The following is an 18,381-nucleotide window of genomic DNA, read 5'->3' on the forward strand; positions in this document are numbered from 1 at the left end:
GGTTTCGAATACATGTCCTGTATATTTACACAAAACGGTTTCACGAGAATTAGGCCGACTTTCTTCTTAAGATCTATATTTACATTCCCCGATCATTTCGGTTACACGTGCTATGTCAACCTTCTGTGAACCTAGTAGCGTGTCTGTCATTGAACGTATATATTGAACGTGTACAGAGAAGGGCAGCACGAATGTTCAATGGTTTGTTTCATACGTAGGATAATCTCACAGAGACGTTGATGAAACTGAACTGGCAGACTCCTCAAGACAGACGTAAACTCTCACGAGAAAGGTCACTTACAAAGTTTCGAGAACCGGCTTTAAATAATGATTCTCGGAGTATACTACAGTCCCCTATGTATCGCTCGCAAAGGGATCGTGAAGACAGGATTACATTAATTACAGCACAAACGGAGACATTTTAACTATCGCTGTTCCCATGCCCCACTCATGAATAGAACGGTAAAACACTATAAATACCAGTACTGTGGGACGTACCCTCTACCATGAACTTCGCAGCGGTTTGTGGGGTACTGATGTAGTAGTAGATGTAGAATCGTTCGATGTCTGTTTAAATGTCTACTCAGGGCACTGGAACAATCTATATTATAAGGGGCAGTCAAGTGAAAACTAGACAGATGGCAAAAAGTAAGCACACTGTTTAGGGTTTCAAAAGTAATCATTACAACTGTTAACCCATGTATCCCACTGTGAAACAAGATGGTCGATGCCTTCATGGAAAAATGTTTCTCGTTGCCTACAGACTGGCCCATAAGGAATCACTTCATTTTCGATTTGAAAGTGGGTGGATAACTGCTACGATTTTTTAATTATTGTAGTAGCTTACTGAAAATGGATGCAGCAGTATACTGCTCACTTTTCTGCACAAGAGTTAAGAAAGTGCGATCCAAATGCAGACTAGATTTCTGCCGAATATCAACTGTGTGAAAGTTGCTAATTCTTGGGAAAAAGCTGATATTGTTAACAGGAAAGGACACTAAAGAATATATATATTGAGAGGCCAATATCAAAATACCCAGGCTAGTGAACAAGGGTCTATAAGAGGATTGCGAACTTACACCACTTATTGCCCGAACCGCCCATTCCTGAGCCAAAAATATCCTTTTAGAATGGGAAGAGTTACCGCAAAATATAGTAACATACGACATAAGCGAATGAAAATAAGCAAAGTAGACTAATTTTCGTGTCCAACGATCACTTACTTCAGACACCGTTCGAGTAGTAAGAATGGCAGCATTAAGTCTTTGAACAAGATCCTGAACGTGGGCTTTCCACGACAGTTTACTACCTATCTCAACACCTATAAATTTAAATGTTCAGTTTGACTAATCATAAGCCCATTCTTTTCGCAGAATTCCATTAATACTGAAATCGCCTGGGGAGAGATACGGACTCTGTGGAGAATGTGTAATTGCACCCTAGTGAAACGTCTTCTATGTAGTCGAAACAACATACACGCCAGCTCCGGGAAAGTCATGATGACCTTTTTCTTTGACTGCACGAAACCGCAGCTCATTGACATTCCTTAACAGGGCGCCACAATTAAGGGACAGCAGCACGTGGCCACTTTGCAAAAAGTGAAGATGGACATCAAGTTCAACTTCACCGGGCACCATCATTTTGTCGCTGGATAGTGAGCGCCCACATCCTACCAAGGATATTTAGACTACGCTGTATAAATATCAGTGGGAACCCCGTACACATCGTCCATACTGTCCCGACCACTCCCCATATGCATTTTCATACTTCTGGAGCCCTTAAGAAAGTCTTTCGTGGCCGTTGATCTACTTCGTACGAACAGGCACACGCCTGAGTAAAATCATGATTCCGTAGCCAACCCCAAATGTACTTCCAAGAAGACACTGGCCGTCATGTCTCATAGTAAGATACATGTATTAAGAATTATGGCGATTAGTTTTGAAATAATAAAAAAATTACTTACTTTTGGCCATCCGTCTCGTTTTCATTTGACTACCCTTCCACCTATGCGACTATCTAGGAATCCGGAAGCCGGAACCCCCTGTCGATTGTAGGCTGTCTAACTAAAGCCTTCCAGAGGCCACAGAATCTTAATTTTGTTTATTTTGCATAGTTATGAAACGAATTTAAAAATTTTAAATGATGTCATAATCTTCTTATTAGCAACAACAATATTATGTTAAAAAATAACACAGTAAGACGGGCATTAAACTTACAAGAGATACTCCCCATCGCATCCATCTCAGATTTTGTGGTAAGTGGGCTCAGTGGACAGCCTGTGAAAGTCTGAAACAGAAAAGTCACGAAAACAGGTATGAGGTGTACTGAACTTTGAAAAAAAAATCAAAATAGGAACACTGAACGGTCCAAGCATAAGAAGTGCAATAAAGAGCGGGCTGACCGTATGACGGCTTTGTGGTTAAGTAATCAGTGTTTGACTGTCAAGCAGGCCAGCCGCTTCATATCTCCATCGTGACAGTTACGACAAGTCAACCGAATCCTCCACCGGAAAACAAGTCTGGTGTGTCATATGCGGCATTAGTGACAGTAAGTGTGGCGTACGATGGGAATCTCTTACCGGCACACCTAATTTGTACACATGGAAAGTAAGTGAGATACGCCTCCTTGTCCGATTTAGGTGTTCGTATGAATATGAATCTGATCACTTCCAAGGAAACGATGAAAACATAATAGTTTGTCACATAAGCTACAACAAATGAACGCAACAGTTTAACAATCACACAGTTTCTCTGCGCTGTGTCAAAACATATGTTTTTAACGTATTTAAAATGGGGTTCCGTTTTTGAAATTTTGACTCTTGAACTCCTTTGTTGTAACATAGTTCACACCCGTTTATTTCTTGTTTTCATTTCTGTGAGAGGTGTATGTGGTATCTTGCCTCCTCTCACTGTTCATCACTTTTACTAGCTATGGTAATGTATTCTTACTACATGACTCGTATTCTCTAACCAATGTATAGTAAGACAACTGTGAAGACCACTGAAAGAGAACAAACAATTAAATAGCAGGACGGACAGTTGATAGTGTTATGAAAAAATAAATAAAAGCAAATGGTACGTGGGAGGTTCTGATCATGGCTCGTCCGCTTCAGCGTCCAACACCGCGACCACTTAACCGTAACGCCACGGCAATTGACATATGCTCACTATTTTAGTTTTTAAGCTTGGACAGACCGTTTTTTCTGTTTTGCTTTTTTTCCACAGTTCAGTACACCTTCTTTCTGTTCTCATACTTGATCTGTGTTCAGTTATTGAAGGGCTCTCCACTGGGCCATCTCACCACCAATTCGAGGGGGGTGCGATGGGGAGATTCCTTTGCTAGAAGCTGTGTGTTGTTCTTGAGGCAGCGTAACTGACGGATGCAAATAGCCGAACTTTACTCACCCAATATTTGCGAATGAGAGAACATAGTGAATTCCAACAAACTTTAAACATAATTTCAAAACTTGACTTACACAGTTAACGTCAAATATTTAACACATTGATTCACTTGTAAAGTAATCAGACATTTGAAGCTGTTTTATGCATTGAAGCGCCAAAGGAACTGGTATAGGCATGCGTATTCAAATACAGAGATATGTAAACAGGCAGGTTACGGTGATCGGCAACGCCTATGTTAGACATCAAGTGTTTGACGCAGTTGTTAGATCTCCGAAGTACCGATTAAGTGGTATTTTTCCGGACGACCTTTTCAGGGGCTTACTGTGAATATCAGGAACCCGGGGAAACATCACATCTCCATCGCTGCGGCCGGGTACAGGTCCTACAAGAACAGTACAAATTGCGACCGAAGAGAATCGTTCAATGTGACAGTAGTGCAACCCTTCAGCAAATTGCGGCAGATACCAATGCTGGGCCATCAACATGTGTTAGCGTGCGAACCATTCAACGAAACATCACGGATAGGGATATACGGAGCCGAAGGCCCACTCGCGTACGCGTGATGACTGCACGACGCAAAGCTTTGCGCCATGCTTCGACCCGTCAGCATCGACGTTGCACTGTTGATGACTGGAAACATGTTGCCTGGTCGAACGAGTCTCATTCCAAATTTTATCGGACGGATGTATGTGTACGGGTATAGAGACAAGTTCACGAATCCATGGATCCTGCATGTCTTCAGGGGACTGTTCTAGCTGGTGGAGGATCTGTAACGGTGAGGGACGTGTGCAGTTGGACTTATATGACACGTACTTAAGCATCCTGTCTGATTACCTACATACATTCATGTCCATTGTGCAATCCGACGGAATTGTGCAATTCCAGCAGGACAATGCGACACTTCACTCGTCCATAATTGCTACAGAGTGGCTCCAGGAACGCTCTTCTGAGCTTAAACACTTTCACTGGCCGACAAACTCCCCAGACATGAACATTATTAGCATATTTAGGATGCCTCGCAAAGTGCTGTTCAGAAGATATCTCCACCCTCTCGTACGTACTCTTACGGATTTATGTGCAGTCCTGCAGGATTCATGGTGTCAATTCCCTCCGGCACTACTGCAGACATTACTCGACTCCATGCCACATCGTGTTGCGGCAGTTCTGTGTGCTCGTGGGGGGCCTACACGATATTAGGCAAGTGTTCTTGTTTCTCTGGCTCTTCATTGTACATGAGAGATTTACCACCACTGTAGAACTGGTCGCAGATGCGGTTTATTTGCGATTTATTTACTGTAACACTGTACTTTTCCGTAACACTTCTGAAAAATCTAAATCTTCCACATCGCATACTAGTATGATCTTACAGTGATAATATATGATGTGCTCAAAATATCTGTTACTGATCTTCTAATCGGATACTATAGAAATATTTCTTCTTGTTACTCGTACCATCGTACGTATATCCATATTTAAGGAGCACTCCAATTCATTGCAGGTGATAGATACTGATGTCAAGCTTCATTATTATTATATAAAGACGATACTTCACTGCAGACAGCAGTATAGTCAGCTATCAATCACACAGTATTGCGGATCCAGTCTGGTGAATCGTTTGATCGCGTTGGTACTTTCATACTGTTGAACATTCACCGTCCAGTATAAATTTTCGAGTTATATTAGTCAAATAATAACCGAGTCTTTTGTGTATTTATAAAACTACTTCGTATGACCATGTCTTGGCTAGTACCCCTCGATGTGTTAGAGTGTCGAATGTCTTTCGGAAATTGAGGAAGACGTAATCTACTTGTTGATCTGCATCTAGTGAGTATGGTATGTCAAGTCTGGACAAACCAGACTGCGTTTCGCACGAGTGGTTTTCTCTGAATGTGTGATAATTATTTGCTAGAAGCTAGTTTTCCTCCAGCAGCGCCACATTGTTTAATCTTGGCATGTGCTTTAGGGTCCTGCATCGGCCGGGCATTACTGATATTGGTCTATAATTCCGTCTATCCGGTCATTTACACTTTTTATACGCAGGAGTGACCTGCATTCATTTTCAATCAAGTAGAACTATTGGCTGTGTGACAGATTCTCAGATAATATGAACTAGAAAAGGAGTGAATACCGCTGTATATTTAATTTAAAACTTAACACTAATTCCGTCATATTTTGGTTCCTCTGTCATTATAAGCAGTATTAATTACTTTTCAACACAGGGGATAACTAACGTCTCTCGTTTGTGACACTGTGTGGGGTCAAACATAGGTACGGTAGGATCCTCATACAGATTTTTAAATTATAAAATTGATATTCCCGCTTTCTATCTGCTGTCTCCAGTTTCAGCAGTAAATGTACACAGGACATGTTGAGTGGGATGTTTGGACCCGATTATTGACTTGTTGAATGCCCGAAACTCTCTATGATTTTCTAATAGACTCTTCGCCAAGTGAAATTTATTGTAAGCTTGGCGCATGGCATACCTTGTGGAAACGCATGTTCGTATTAACTTTTCACTTTTTTAGTGAGAATATGCGAGGGCGTGCTGAAAAGTAATGCGCGCGAATTTGTGGCGTGGTAACTCTTAAAACTTTTTGGATAAAGCAAATGTCATTAACAATCTATATCTTCATTAATTATGTGTATATACTTATTACTCAACACTGCCAGCCTGGCGATGAATACATTTGTCTCAACGAGTGACCATTTTGTTGTTCAAAATGGTTCAAAAATGGTTCAAATGGCTCTGAGCACTATGGGACTTAACTTCTGTGGTCATGAGTCCCCTAGAACTTAGAACGACTTAAACCTAACTAACCTAAGGACATCACACACATCCATGCCCGAGGCAGGATTCGAACCTGCGACCGTAGCAGTCGCGCGGCTCCGGACTGAGCGCCTTAACCGCGAGAACCGCGAGACCACCGCGGCCGGCTGTTCAAAATGGTTCTGAGCACTATGGGACTTACCAGCTGTGGTCATCAGTCCCCTAGAACTTAGAACTACTTAAACCTAACTAACTTAAGGACATCACACACATCCATGCCCGAGGCAGGATTCGAACCTGCGACCGTAGCAGTCGCGCGGTTCCGGACTGCGCACCTAAAACCGCGAGACCACCGCGGCCGGCCATTTTGTTGTTAGAGAGCCACAACCGCACCTCTGCTTGTACCACATCATCATTATCAATGTGGAGTTCGCGATAGTGTTTTGTGTTTTGGAGGCAGATGAAAAACACATGGGGCCAAGTCGGCAGTGTATGCAGGATGATCAATGTCAGTGATCCCAGTGCGTCGGACTGTTGCAGAAATCGCAGCGCTCATGTGTGGCCTGGCATTGTCGTGCTGAAGGAGACGGTGCTCCATGTGTGGACGAACTCTCTGAATCTGAAATTCGATTACAGCACAGTGTTTCTCACGCTCCGACATAGGTACGTGATACATTACCATATCACACGCTGCAGTTCTTTGCCCTCTAGCGGGGAAGGGCTGCAAACGCGTAGACATGAAGAATAAATATGTAGAATGTTAATAAAGTATGGTTTATTTATACAGATTTAAGAGCTTTCACATTAAAATTTCTGAGGGAATACTTACAGCACGACCTCGTAGTACTCTGGTGACTTAACATTCTGCGAAAGGAATCGTTAATCCAGTGTTGATGCCTTCAGGTTTCTTTATACTTGGAAATATTAGACCATTATTTGACCTTATTATTCTAAATTTGCAGATGTGAACTAGGTGTTCTTTCATGTTTTCAGTTCATGTCAGCCGGCCGAAGTGGCCGTGCGGTTAAAGGCGCTGCAGTCTGGAACCGCAAGACCGCTACGGTCGCAGGTTCGAATCCTGCCTCGGGCATGGATGTTTGTGATGTCCTTAGGTTAGTTAGGTTTAACTAGTTCTAAGTTCTAGGGGACTAATGACCTCAGCAGTTGAGTCCCATAGTGCTCAGAGCCATTTGAACCATTTGAACCAGTTCATGCCCCAGTCGATACTGGACAGGTTAAAGTCATCACCCACAACTACTGTATGCTTTTGGTATTTCCGTGACATCGAGTTTAGGCCATCTTTACATGTGTCTTAATCTGGTGGTCGGTAGAAATATCCAATTACTAATGGAAGTCCACCGACCCAGGCTACACTTGCCCGTATTAATTCCCAATCGGGTTCATTTTGGACCTTGATAGATCCAGTGCTTCTGTTTGGCATTAAAATCATTTTTCCTCCTTTGACGTATAACCTATATTCCCGATTAAAGTTCTTCGGATTGTCAAAAATGCTCTCTGCTTCCTGTTTCAGCCGATTCCCAGTTGCTAGGATGGTGTGGAGACGTCTGCTTTCTATGAGAGACGTGAGGTCTAGGACTCTGAGGCGTATAATCCAGCTGTTAACTACTAACATATTTAGTGTCACATCTCTACCTTTCCCTTACAGTCTGTTGAAATAGTTGCTTTATCTGGCATTGATTTTTCCAATGGGTTCCGGCCGTAGTGGCCGTGCGGTTCTAGGCGCTACAGTCTGGAGCCGAGCGACCGCTACGGTCGCAGGTTCGAATCCTGCCTCGGGCATGGATGTGTGTGATGTCCTTAGGTTAGTTAGGTTTAAGTAGTTCTAAGTTCTAGGGGACTGATGACCACAGATGTTAAGTCCCATAGTGCTCAGAGCCATTCGAACCATTTGATTACAATTTTTATTCAGTTAATTGGTTTAAATATGATACTTTTAATTTCTAATACTTTGTCGCATCATTTTCATCATCGTATTGAGTTTGTTATTTTTTCTTATATTTCTTCCTACCATTCTTTTTCTCGTTTGGAGTCTGCCTGTGTCACCTATAATCTGCAACCAAGTGTCCACCAGGGTTTCTCATCCGTTGGTAGCACGACAGCCCATGTGGCCAGTGTGAGTGTACTTTCAAGTAACAGTTTAAGGTAGCGAGAAATTACAGTTTGCTTTTAGCGCTGAAACGGAAACTTTTCTGTGTTGAGTTTGCTTATAGAGCTTAGCTTTAACCGCTGTGAATAAAGCGATAGTTGTTTTAGTTGCGCAGCAGATTAATGACCGTAGTTCCCTCGGATACACTACACACCAAGTGGTTGCGGCGAGATTAGGACCTGAGATTAAATTCAGAGCCGCAATACGCGTCGTCTGCCGCATTTCAGTCATTGGTCATTTAAAATCAGCTGTCGACAGAGCATCTGGCATATCCATCATACCACGCGGCGGCCAACTCCAACATTGCTGCACGTTACACATTAACAGCATTTGTGAACTGACATGCCGTCTTTGAGTCCCTGATAGCCTAGCGGTAGCTGGCACACGATGTTGCATTTCTGTAGAGACAAGTGGCGGGCCTCAACTGTCAAGTAATTTTAATCGGGTAAGTGAGTTACACATGAAAGTAATCGATCCATAATAAGGTCTTAAAGGGCCCCAAAACAAACTATTATGTAAGTCTTACGCTTTCGTGAATTTATACTTATCTAGACCTGATGAAATTTGGATTCAGCTGTCTACTTTCGGTTACCATTCTCAAGGAACTGTTATGGTTAGAGTAGTCTCAGGTTTTGTAGCCACTCACTAGCCAAACTCTCTGTGTTCTATGTGACATAGCAGAAAGCAGAAGCAAACTACAGCTACTTATTTCAACGGAAACAGCCTGATTGCCTCCAACATTAATAAATCGCTCACTGAGGACGCAATTTTTGCGTTTGTTATGTGTTTCTTCCGTAGGACTAATACGTCAATGAAGTTACATCAGCTCAAAAAGCGCACAGATTGAGAGAAGAAGCGAAATACATAGAAGGCGTTAAGGGATGTCAATGTAATTTCGTAAACGTACACACGATCTACCCTTATGTAACTGATTAAAGATGAAGTTCTCTGCGATAGCACAGCTACCAGAGTGCATTAGTGTTGTTCGGGTGTAGCGTCGTTCGTGTTTAGTGTTGTTACCAGGTCTGGTAAGGTGTGTAACGGCCGTGAACAGCGTCAGATGTTGAGTGAATGCGGTGAAGGATGCGGGGATGCCACGTATTGGTGTGGGACAGCGTTATCAGTACCTAAAATTGGCCTCACTGTGGCTCTCCATTTGGTCGCCTCGTCGAATCGTACAATATCCCGATTTTTTGGGCATTCTGAGATGACATTGGTGCATTGATGGACTGTATAGGAATGTGAGGGCAGGCACACTTGCCGTCAAGGTTCCGGTCGACCGCGTTTGACCGTCACATTGGAGGGCCGCCAACTGTGCACCAAGCTCATCGTAACTGCTTAACATCTTCGTCTACCATTCAAGAGCAAGTAATAGACTCCCAGCAACATTATCTGTCATCCTGGACCATAGGTCAGAGACTATCAACAGCCAGACAAAGGCGTTACAGATCCACGCGCAGCCTGCTGTTAACACAACACAAACTGTTGCATCTCAACTGGTGCCGTGGCCTGGAAGCACGGGTGAACGATGAATAGCGTCGTATCGTGTTTAGCGATGAATCACGGATCTGCAAAACCGCAAATGATTATCGTTGTCCATTTTTTAAACAGGACAATGCTCCTCCACATGTGTCTCACGTTTCTGAGAACTGTCTGCGACATTTTAAGGTTCCCCCATGGCCAAAAAGATTCACAGATCTGTCTCTGAGAGAAAATGTGTGGAACCAAATCGGGCATCAACTTCTTGCCGTTGCCAGTAGCCAGGATATGAAGAACCAGTTGAAAATGTTGCGGGCAAGCATGGCTGAAGAGAGGATAGATAGGCTATAGTGACACATTCCATTCCTTGAATGAGAGGTAAACTACATCAGGATTACCCGTGAATAATAAGATCAAAATGAACTTGTGGAAGTGAAGAGTATGATGATTTTCATAAATTTAAATAAGAATTGGTATAAGCTCCAATTTTAAAACATTCACAAATGGATCAATCCTTTAACTTAAGAATCGATGCTTCAGAGTGTAGCATAGCATATGAGAGGGTTCGGGGTGAATGGGATTGAGTTTGGGAGAGCACAATACGCTATCATTTACGAGTCGAGCTTTAAGTAAGTATGGTTTAAGTTATACAGCAACAGAAAAGAAGTTATTATCTATTGTATGGAGCATTAAGAAACTTCAGACTTAAATTTTGGGATCAAAGATTATTTAATATATTGATCCCAAACCTTAGCATTTCTCATCGAAAATTGCCTGTTGCATAGCAGACTTATATATTGAGTACCTTTTCTACCAGAATACAAGGTTAATATTAAATACATAAAGCGTTCGCAAAATGTATTTCCTGATGGGTTATCACCTTTACCATTAGGAATGAATGAGAGCATTATTTTTTACTCTGAAAAATGTAGATAGGAAAGTTTGTTAACTTTTATATTTAATGACTGCCTTGTGGATCAGTATGTGTTGATTTTAGAGGGAAGGTGTGGGATTTTCAGAGATTACAAATCACACATACACATTTAACACAGTACTATTGTTATTTCTCTACAGGCATTCCATAGCAGGGTATTACAATCACCTTTTGGGGCCTGTTCGGGTGAAGTCGGGACGTTACCGTTCTGTAAGGCATTTGGACCACTCTACGTCCCCTGGAATCCTAATGAAGAACCTGGCAGTGAGGATGGCCTGGGGAATGGGGGCGGGGAGGGCTTCCATCTCTGGGGTCTATCTTCTTTCCTTCATCAGGTCCTAAATTTTGATTCTATTTTTTCACTTTCTTACTTGGTCTTGCTACTTTTTCTAGGGGAGGAATAAATGGGAAGAATAAATGACAATCTAACATGTGGCCGGAAAAGAGATTTGGAGGAGAGTAGCGATAGGAAGAACAGTCAGGCAAGAGAATTGTCCGGAAAAAATCAGCTGTCTGCTGGATGACGCAGAGACAGAAACAAGAAAATCAGAAAGGAGAAATACCGGAGAACTCGAAATAATACTAAAGAAGTCTTCTGATGGACTTTATGGAAGTTTATTGGTAAGTTATCCCTGAGAAGGGAACTTATACCAGGTTCAGGTGAACCCATGGAAGGGAGGACCCCAATCACTTTGTAGGAGTTTATAGGTAATTTGCCTCAGAGAAGGAAACTTATCCAGGTTTGGGTGGACCCAGGGAAGGGAGGTACCCAACAACTTCATGGGAAGAGAGGTACATCACGTTAACAAGGGTACCAAGTTAGAGAAAAGATTATTTAATCCCCGGAAGGGCAGTTATGAGAAATATCTCCGAGAATTATTATTTGCACAAGGGTAGAGACCCTGGATAAAGGAGAATTTCCTCCAGGCTGATTAAATAAACTTATTAAAGTTACGTAATTTACCTGTCTGCGGGGACACAATGTAATCTCAGAGTACTCTGACGTTTGATCCTCGAAGTATAGGTAATATTAACATTTTCCAAGAAATAAAGAGATTTTTCTTTTTAGGTATAATCAAATATGTGTTAATTGTAAAACCAAACTCAAAGAAATATTACTACAATGATAAACTCAAAGAAAAATGGAAAGCGATAGCGAAGCTATCGTATCTATTTATGTCACACTTGTATAATAAAGCTAAAGTTGAATGTGTGGTCACTACATCTTTACTCTTAGAGGAGGGACATGTAGTGATACATCCCATCCTCTGAATGAGAGTTATCATGTCTTTAAATACATATGTCAGAGGAAAGATGTTCGTGATTGACAGTAGTCGATACGGGGTGAGCACCTCACCGTTGAGAGGTGTTTTAAATCGCTGGTGCTGATACCAGAGCTAATATTCCAGTGACTGTCTGGAAGTGGGAAGCAGCGAGACACCTCCCCTGGTGAGTTGAAGATAGGAGTTCCATGGCGTGGGCGGTGAGGAGGAAAGATCTCGTGCCGGCCGCGGTGGCCGTGCGGTTCTAGGCACTTCAGTCCGGAACCGCGTGACTGCTACGGTCGCAGGTTCGAATCCTGCCTCGGGCATGGGTGTGTGTGATGTCCTTATGTTAGTTAGGTTTAATTAGTTCTAAGTTCTAGGGGACTGATGATCTCAGATGTTGAGTCCCATAGTGCTCAGAGCCATTTGAACCATCTGGAAAGATCTCAAAAAACTGTAAGAACATATAATGTCAAAGATAATAAATGTATTCTAATTGTTAATTATCAAGTTGATAAATGATTTGTTATGCAAGTAGTACAGAGAGACAGTATGTGAGTTGGTAGCTGTCCTCAGTTGTCACGTATTGAGTCCTACTTTTTAAGATAATATAAGAGAGTGAATTGCATATCACTTCTTATTTATGTGATGTAGTAACTTAGAACAGGCAGTTAATTTTCAGCAGCCTTATCTGCAGCCTGTAAGAGGACGAAGTCTGACCCAATTTGGAGGAAGAGGGCATACGGATTTAGGGCAAAGATCAGTTGGACCCCGTTTAATAATACTTAACGGCGACCGAATATTCTGTAAGCAAAATTCATAGTATGTAAAAAGAGTGTTCAGGTGGGAACTTATTTAAGTGTTTGGAGCATGGGATTGAGTATAACAAGCCACAACGTAGCCCAAGCCAACCTGAAGCACTTCAAAGCTTTATGACACTTCCTGAACCCAGTCAGTGTACGGATTCTGACCAGAGGGTGAACAATGTTATACTGTTGAGTAGCCTCATATTTGAAAATCTGACTCGGATTTGGAATCACTAAAATAAAGTCACATACACTCTCAACCTGAGAAGTTTCATTTCTTTTCCTCCTCATCTTCTGAATGCTTCACATTTCTTTTAGACATTTTGCATGGAACTTGCTGACAGTTAAGTGACGGATGTGTTTAACACGCCGGATTCACATAAGGGAGGATAGATTTTCAAAACATCATCAATAATTAAGTTTCCTTGGTTCCTCTAGATCAGTGGTTATCAACCTGTCTTAGACCATTATCCTAAGTGTCAGTTAGACATTAGCTTCCCCTCCCCTTTCCCTACTGCAGTCTGTTGCCCGCCTTCATTTCTCACATTATCAGCAACTTAAGCATCTAACGACACTGTAGAATGAAAGACTGTTCTTGTAAAAAAAGGTACTCATTGTTCAAGTCTACTATGCAACAGGCAACTTTCGATAAGAAATGCAAAGACTTGGGATCAGTATATACACTTCTACTATTAAAATTATGTAAAATTAATGGTATTTTATCTGATTGTGTGTGTGTGTGTGTGTGTGTGTGTGTGTGTGTGTGTGTGTGTGTGTGTGTGTGTGTGTGTGTGCGTGTGTATGTGTGTTAGAATGAATGATGAAGAATTCGAGGTGCGTCGCAAATTCCTACCCACCCACAACTTCTTCTCAGATGAGAAAGATAGCTATTCCCAGGGGGGGGGGGGGGGAGAGGGGTACCCACGTGTTACAAAACACAATTTCCCTGCATTACTCCTCTCCATTGCGTTACCTGCTTGACCTGCACACTGCAACCGGATTTAAGATCGAACATGTCATAAATCACTTGACTGCTACACTCCTTACTTCTGAAATGGCAGAAATTAGAAGACTTCAGCCTGTTAATGGTTTGTGTCTCACCACAGCCACTGGTAGTAATATAATAATAATAATAACAATTATTATAATAATACTAATAATACTGTGTACAGGACTGTAGCAGTCCTTACGTAGTTACCGCTGTGTCGTGCTGTCGATTAAGTCATGTCATTTATATGTTTCGGACAGAATAATGAAACAATTTCATGACTACTGCAGGTACGATCTACAACTTCGCTAAGACATTGTCTTCAGTTATTTAGCATTTGTTACGTATATGTCTCACTTTTATCATCAGTGATGTACAGGACAAAGCACAAAGTATGTGTTTAATTGGTTGACTGTGTGAGGAACCTGTGACTTCCACGGCATTCATGCTACTAATTAAGCAAAAGTAGGTATTGATAACGTATACAATCAGTATTAGAGGCTACCAAAATCTTGATATTAGTAATGATATTTAGGAAATAATTTAGTTTTGTGGCTGAAGCACAATCGAATCGTTTAGTCTTCACCTTTCAGAAAATGTCGTTTTACTCCTCAGGGTGTAATTACCACCAGTTTCGGAACCAGTGCTCTAGATCGCTTAAAGCAATGTGGCGATGACAAGGGGATTAATTGTCTCCTTTGGTTTTCAACGAATGCGTATTGTAGCGTCCATGCCTGACTTACGTCCCGGGTGTCCTTTTCCACGTTTCCTTGGCAGAGATTATAGCCAGTTTCCTTCTCCTTTCTTCCCTGGTAGGAATATGTGCTTCACCTGTAATTACGTTGTTGTCGACGAGATGTTAAACAGTTATCTTCCTTCCTGCATTATCTGCACTTCTTTTGCACTTCTACGAAGTTATGAATCGACATGATCCGTTTCCTACTCTGAATGCTCACGGCTATTACAAACTGTACCAAGATCTCGATGTCTAGGGAAAGCAATTATTTAGATTCGCTAAACGGGATGTTAGCGAATATATTGAGATCAAAGAACTTTCTCTGAATTCCACAGATGAGAAAACCGTCAAAAATATTTTATTCTGTTGGGTTGAACCGAACGTTGAATGTAATGAATCAAGTAGAAAGGTAACTATTTGAAGCAGTTAGATATGGTGATGATTTGTTCCTTTGGGTGTACGAGAGCCATGTTATTAGTATCTGTACCGGAACCATTTTAGAAATGAATGTGGTTAAAGGATTATGAGAGCAAAGACATCAACATTAATTAACATATAAAAATACGCAGCAAAAACATGCCTACACGTACAAGCAGAAATAGTAAACTCATGTTTGGAAAAAAGTACCAAACGTAAAGATGCAGGGGAAACTCGCTGGAATGTGCTGAAACAGTACCACAGATGTGACACAGATCTGAACACTGGACAAAATAGGATAAATTAGCCAATTTGCAACACACTAAAACCTACAGTCCGAAAGGGAGAGATGAAGTCAGGAGTTGAGACGGATGAGGCTAGTTTCACAAGATGGACTGACATAGGGTGCGCTACAGCTGGACGACTGACCTCAATGATCATATTTTATGGCACTTCATGGGTATTCGCTCATATCCCACAGTTGTATGGCTCCCCGGGTGATCAGCGAGATGGTAGTCTGCAAAGGAATTGTACATATACACTTTGCACTTTGCACTTTGATTCCTTCTTCTGGTTGCTCAATTCCCCTTTTTGAGAAGGGGCAGCTTGTCCTATACCATTGGCATTATTAGCTCCGCTGGGTAATTTTCGTTAAGTGCTCACAGGACGTTAAGCAATCAGAGTCAATGTTGAAAATTTGTTTTGATAGAGTCGTGCCTGCTCCAGAGCCTTCAGGTTAGAATGGCTATGAGCACTATGGGACTTAATATCTGAGTTCATTAGTCCCCTAGAACTTAGAACAACTTAAACCTGACTAACTTAAGGACATCACACACATCCATGCCCGACCAGAGTCTTTAGAATCACTTGCAATTCAATGCTGTATAAAAGATATTATTTATGAGATTTTGAGAAAATGTGAGATTAATCTCAGTGATCCTCAGTGAAGACTAACTATACCACACTTCGCAGACGGACCGACTCACGAGAGCGCACGTTAGATTCCACCTACGGAGTTCGGTTATTCAGACACAAATCTGTCAGTTACGGCCCAAGAATCAATCAACCAAAATAAATGCCGCACAATGGATGGCGTCTTTTGAATCCAGGTTTCTTGTATGATCGGCCTATAATCGACTGTCCTAGTCAGCGTCATGGACAGTGCGAAAATATTTATTAACAACTGAGAAAGGGGCTGGACTTTTCTCGTAACTATTATAACACAAAGCCCTCATAATTTAACAGCTTGAGATTCGTTACACATGAACAAGGATGGGGGATAGTCGGTGGAGCGGTGGATGTATATACTGCTGCAAGACCTTTCACCTATATTTGCGATTTATTACAATTCCTGGATCATTCTTCTAACCTTCTTAGCATGAAACAGGTTCTATACACATGGATATTTAACTAATATTGCTTTTTACACCATTAAGAGACAGCGAAACTGTAACTTCGTATAACGCAGTCGCTATTATAGTTCGCTATTGGGTGAAAATAACGCAAATTCAGTTCCATTCACACGCGCACTGCAAAGAAGCAGGCAACCAGTGAACTACTGGTGATTTACTGACACAAACTGTGCCTTGAGAAGGTGGACCACAGAGACTTAGCCACTTGGAGGCGAGTGCCCCCAGGGCTGCACCATGTATTCTCAGTGTACCATATTAAAACATATAGTAGGTACGATAAGCAATTACATCTCTATCATTAAATCTTTCAAGGCCAGGTACATTAGACACTCCACTATTACCTCTCACGATGGCAACAGTGAACCATCCATTTCCATGTGAGAATGTGTCGATAATATCGAAGCTAAAATTAAGAGAACATCCAAGAAATATACAAGGTCCATCGACTAGGGCGTGGGCTGCAACACTCTCGACTGGAATACAACAGTGTACAAAAATATAGAAAACATTGAACTTACTACAACATCTGGAGGCAAGAAAAATCGTATTCCAGTCAATAGCGTTGCAGCCCACTCCCTAGTCGATGGACCTTGTATATTTCTTTGATGTTCTCTTAATTTTAGCTTGGATATTAGCGACACATTCTCACATGGAAATGGATGGTTCAGTGTTGCCATCGTGAGAGGTGGTAGTGGAGTGTCTAATGTACCTGGCCTTTAAATTTTTAATGATAGAGATGTAATTGCTTATCGTACCTACCATATGTTTGAACTTGCCAATAAGGACTTCGGTAAATCTGCTTATGACTCTACGTCTCCACTTGTATTGTATACACGTATCAGTGTCGTCGTAACTGCCGCCTGCTTCACGTCTGCTGTGCTGCAAGCTACCTTAATTTAAGTATTAACTGTATTTTTCTTACTTGTCACTTCTTCTTCCGTGTGTTTTTGCTTTTAGGAAGCTTTAATTGTCAAGTGATAGTAATAGTGTTCCATAGATTTCGTGTTTGTTTTGAATACAGTCAGAGAGAGTCCCTTTAGTCAGCCATAGGGCCAGTAGCGCTAGCGTTTGTTTTCAATACAGTCCAGAGACAGGTAGTGCTATTTTCATTGTTTTCTACAAGAAGTGGCTAGCAACCACAGTTTAGTCAACTATCAGCCGCCTTTAGTGAATTAGCGGTCTAGTTTAAAGTTGACTAACTCTCTACAGTAAATTGACTTCTTAGGATGGATAGGATGTGTGACTGCTGTGTACGGACGCAGGAGGAGCTGGCCACTGTTCGCGAACAGCTGAACGTGTTGATGGCCGCGGTCAGCCGTCTTCAGGCTGCTGCCTCGGAGTGTAGCGGCACTGGGGAGTCTGGTGCGTCGCATTTTACACCCCAGGTGTTACATGCTTCGCCCACGGTCCCTGCTGTCGAGACATCTTCGCGGCTACCGGGCGTGGTTGGGCCACCCTCTCACCAAGGGGAGTGGCGGGTTCAGCGGCGTTCGCGGCGCACGAGGCGGAGGGTCAATGTGGAGGCTGGCCGTGTGGCATCGCCCGCTCTGCCTGTGAGTGGACATGTGGCCGCTCCTTCAGCAACGTCCGAGCAGGCACACGGGGGGGGGGGTAGGGTTTATTAGTTATTGGGAGCTCCAACGGTAGGCGGGTGTTGGAGCCCCTTAGGGAAATAGCGGAAAGATCGGAGAAGAAGACCAGTGTTCACTCTGTCTGCTTGCCGGGGGGTCTCATCCGAGATGTGGAGGAGGCCCTGCTGGCGGCGATAGAGAGCACTGGATGCACCCGAATACAAATTGTTGCTCATGTCGGCACCAATGACTCCTGCCGTCTGGGTTCAGAGGTCATCCTCAGTTCGTACAGGCGGCTGGCGGAAATCGTCAAGGCGGAAAGCCTCGCTCGCTAAGTATTTGTAGTATCGTTCCCAGAACCGATCGCGGTCCTCTGGTTTGGAGCCGAGTGGAAGGCTTAAACCAGAGGCTCAGACGATTCTGCGGAGATCTGGGGTG

Source organism: Schistocerca serialis, chromosome 3, assembly GCF_023864345.2.
Source record: "Schistocerca serialis cubense isolate TAMUIC-IGC-003099 chromosome 3, iqSchSeri2.2, whole genome shotgun sequence".
In the NCBI taxonomy this organism is placed as follows: Eukaryota; Metazoa; Arthropoda; class Insecta; order Orthoptera; family Acrididae; genus Schistocerca; species Schistocerca serialis.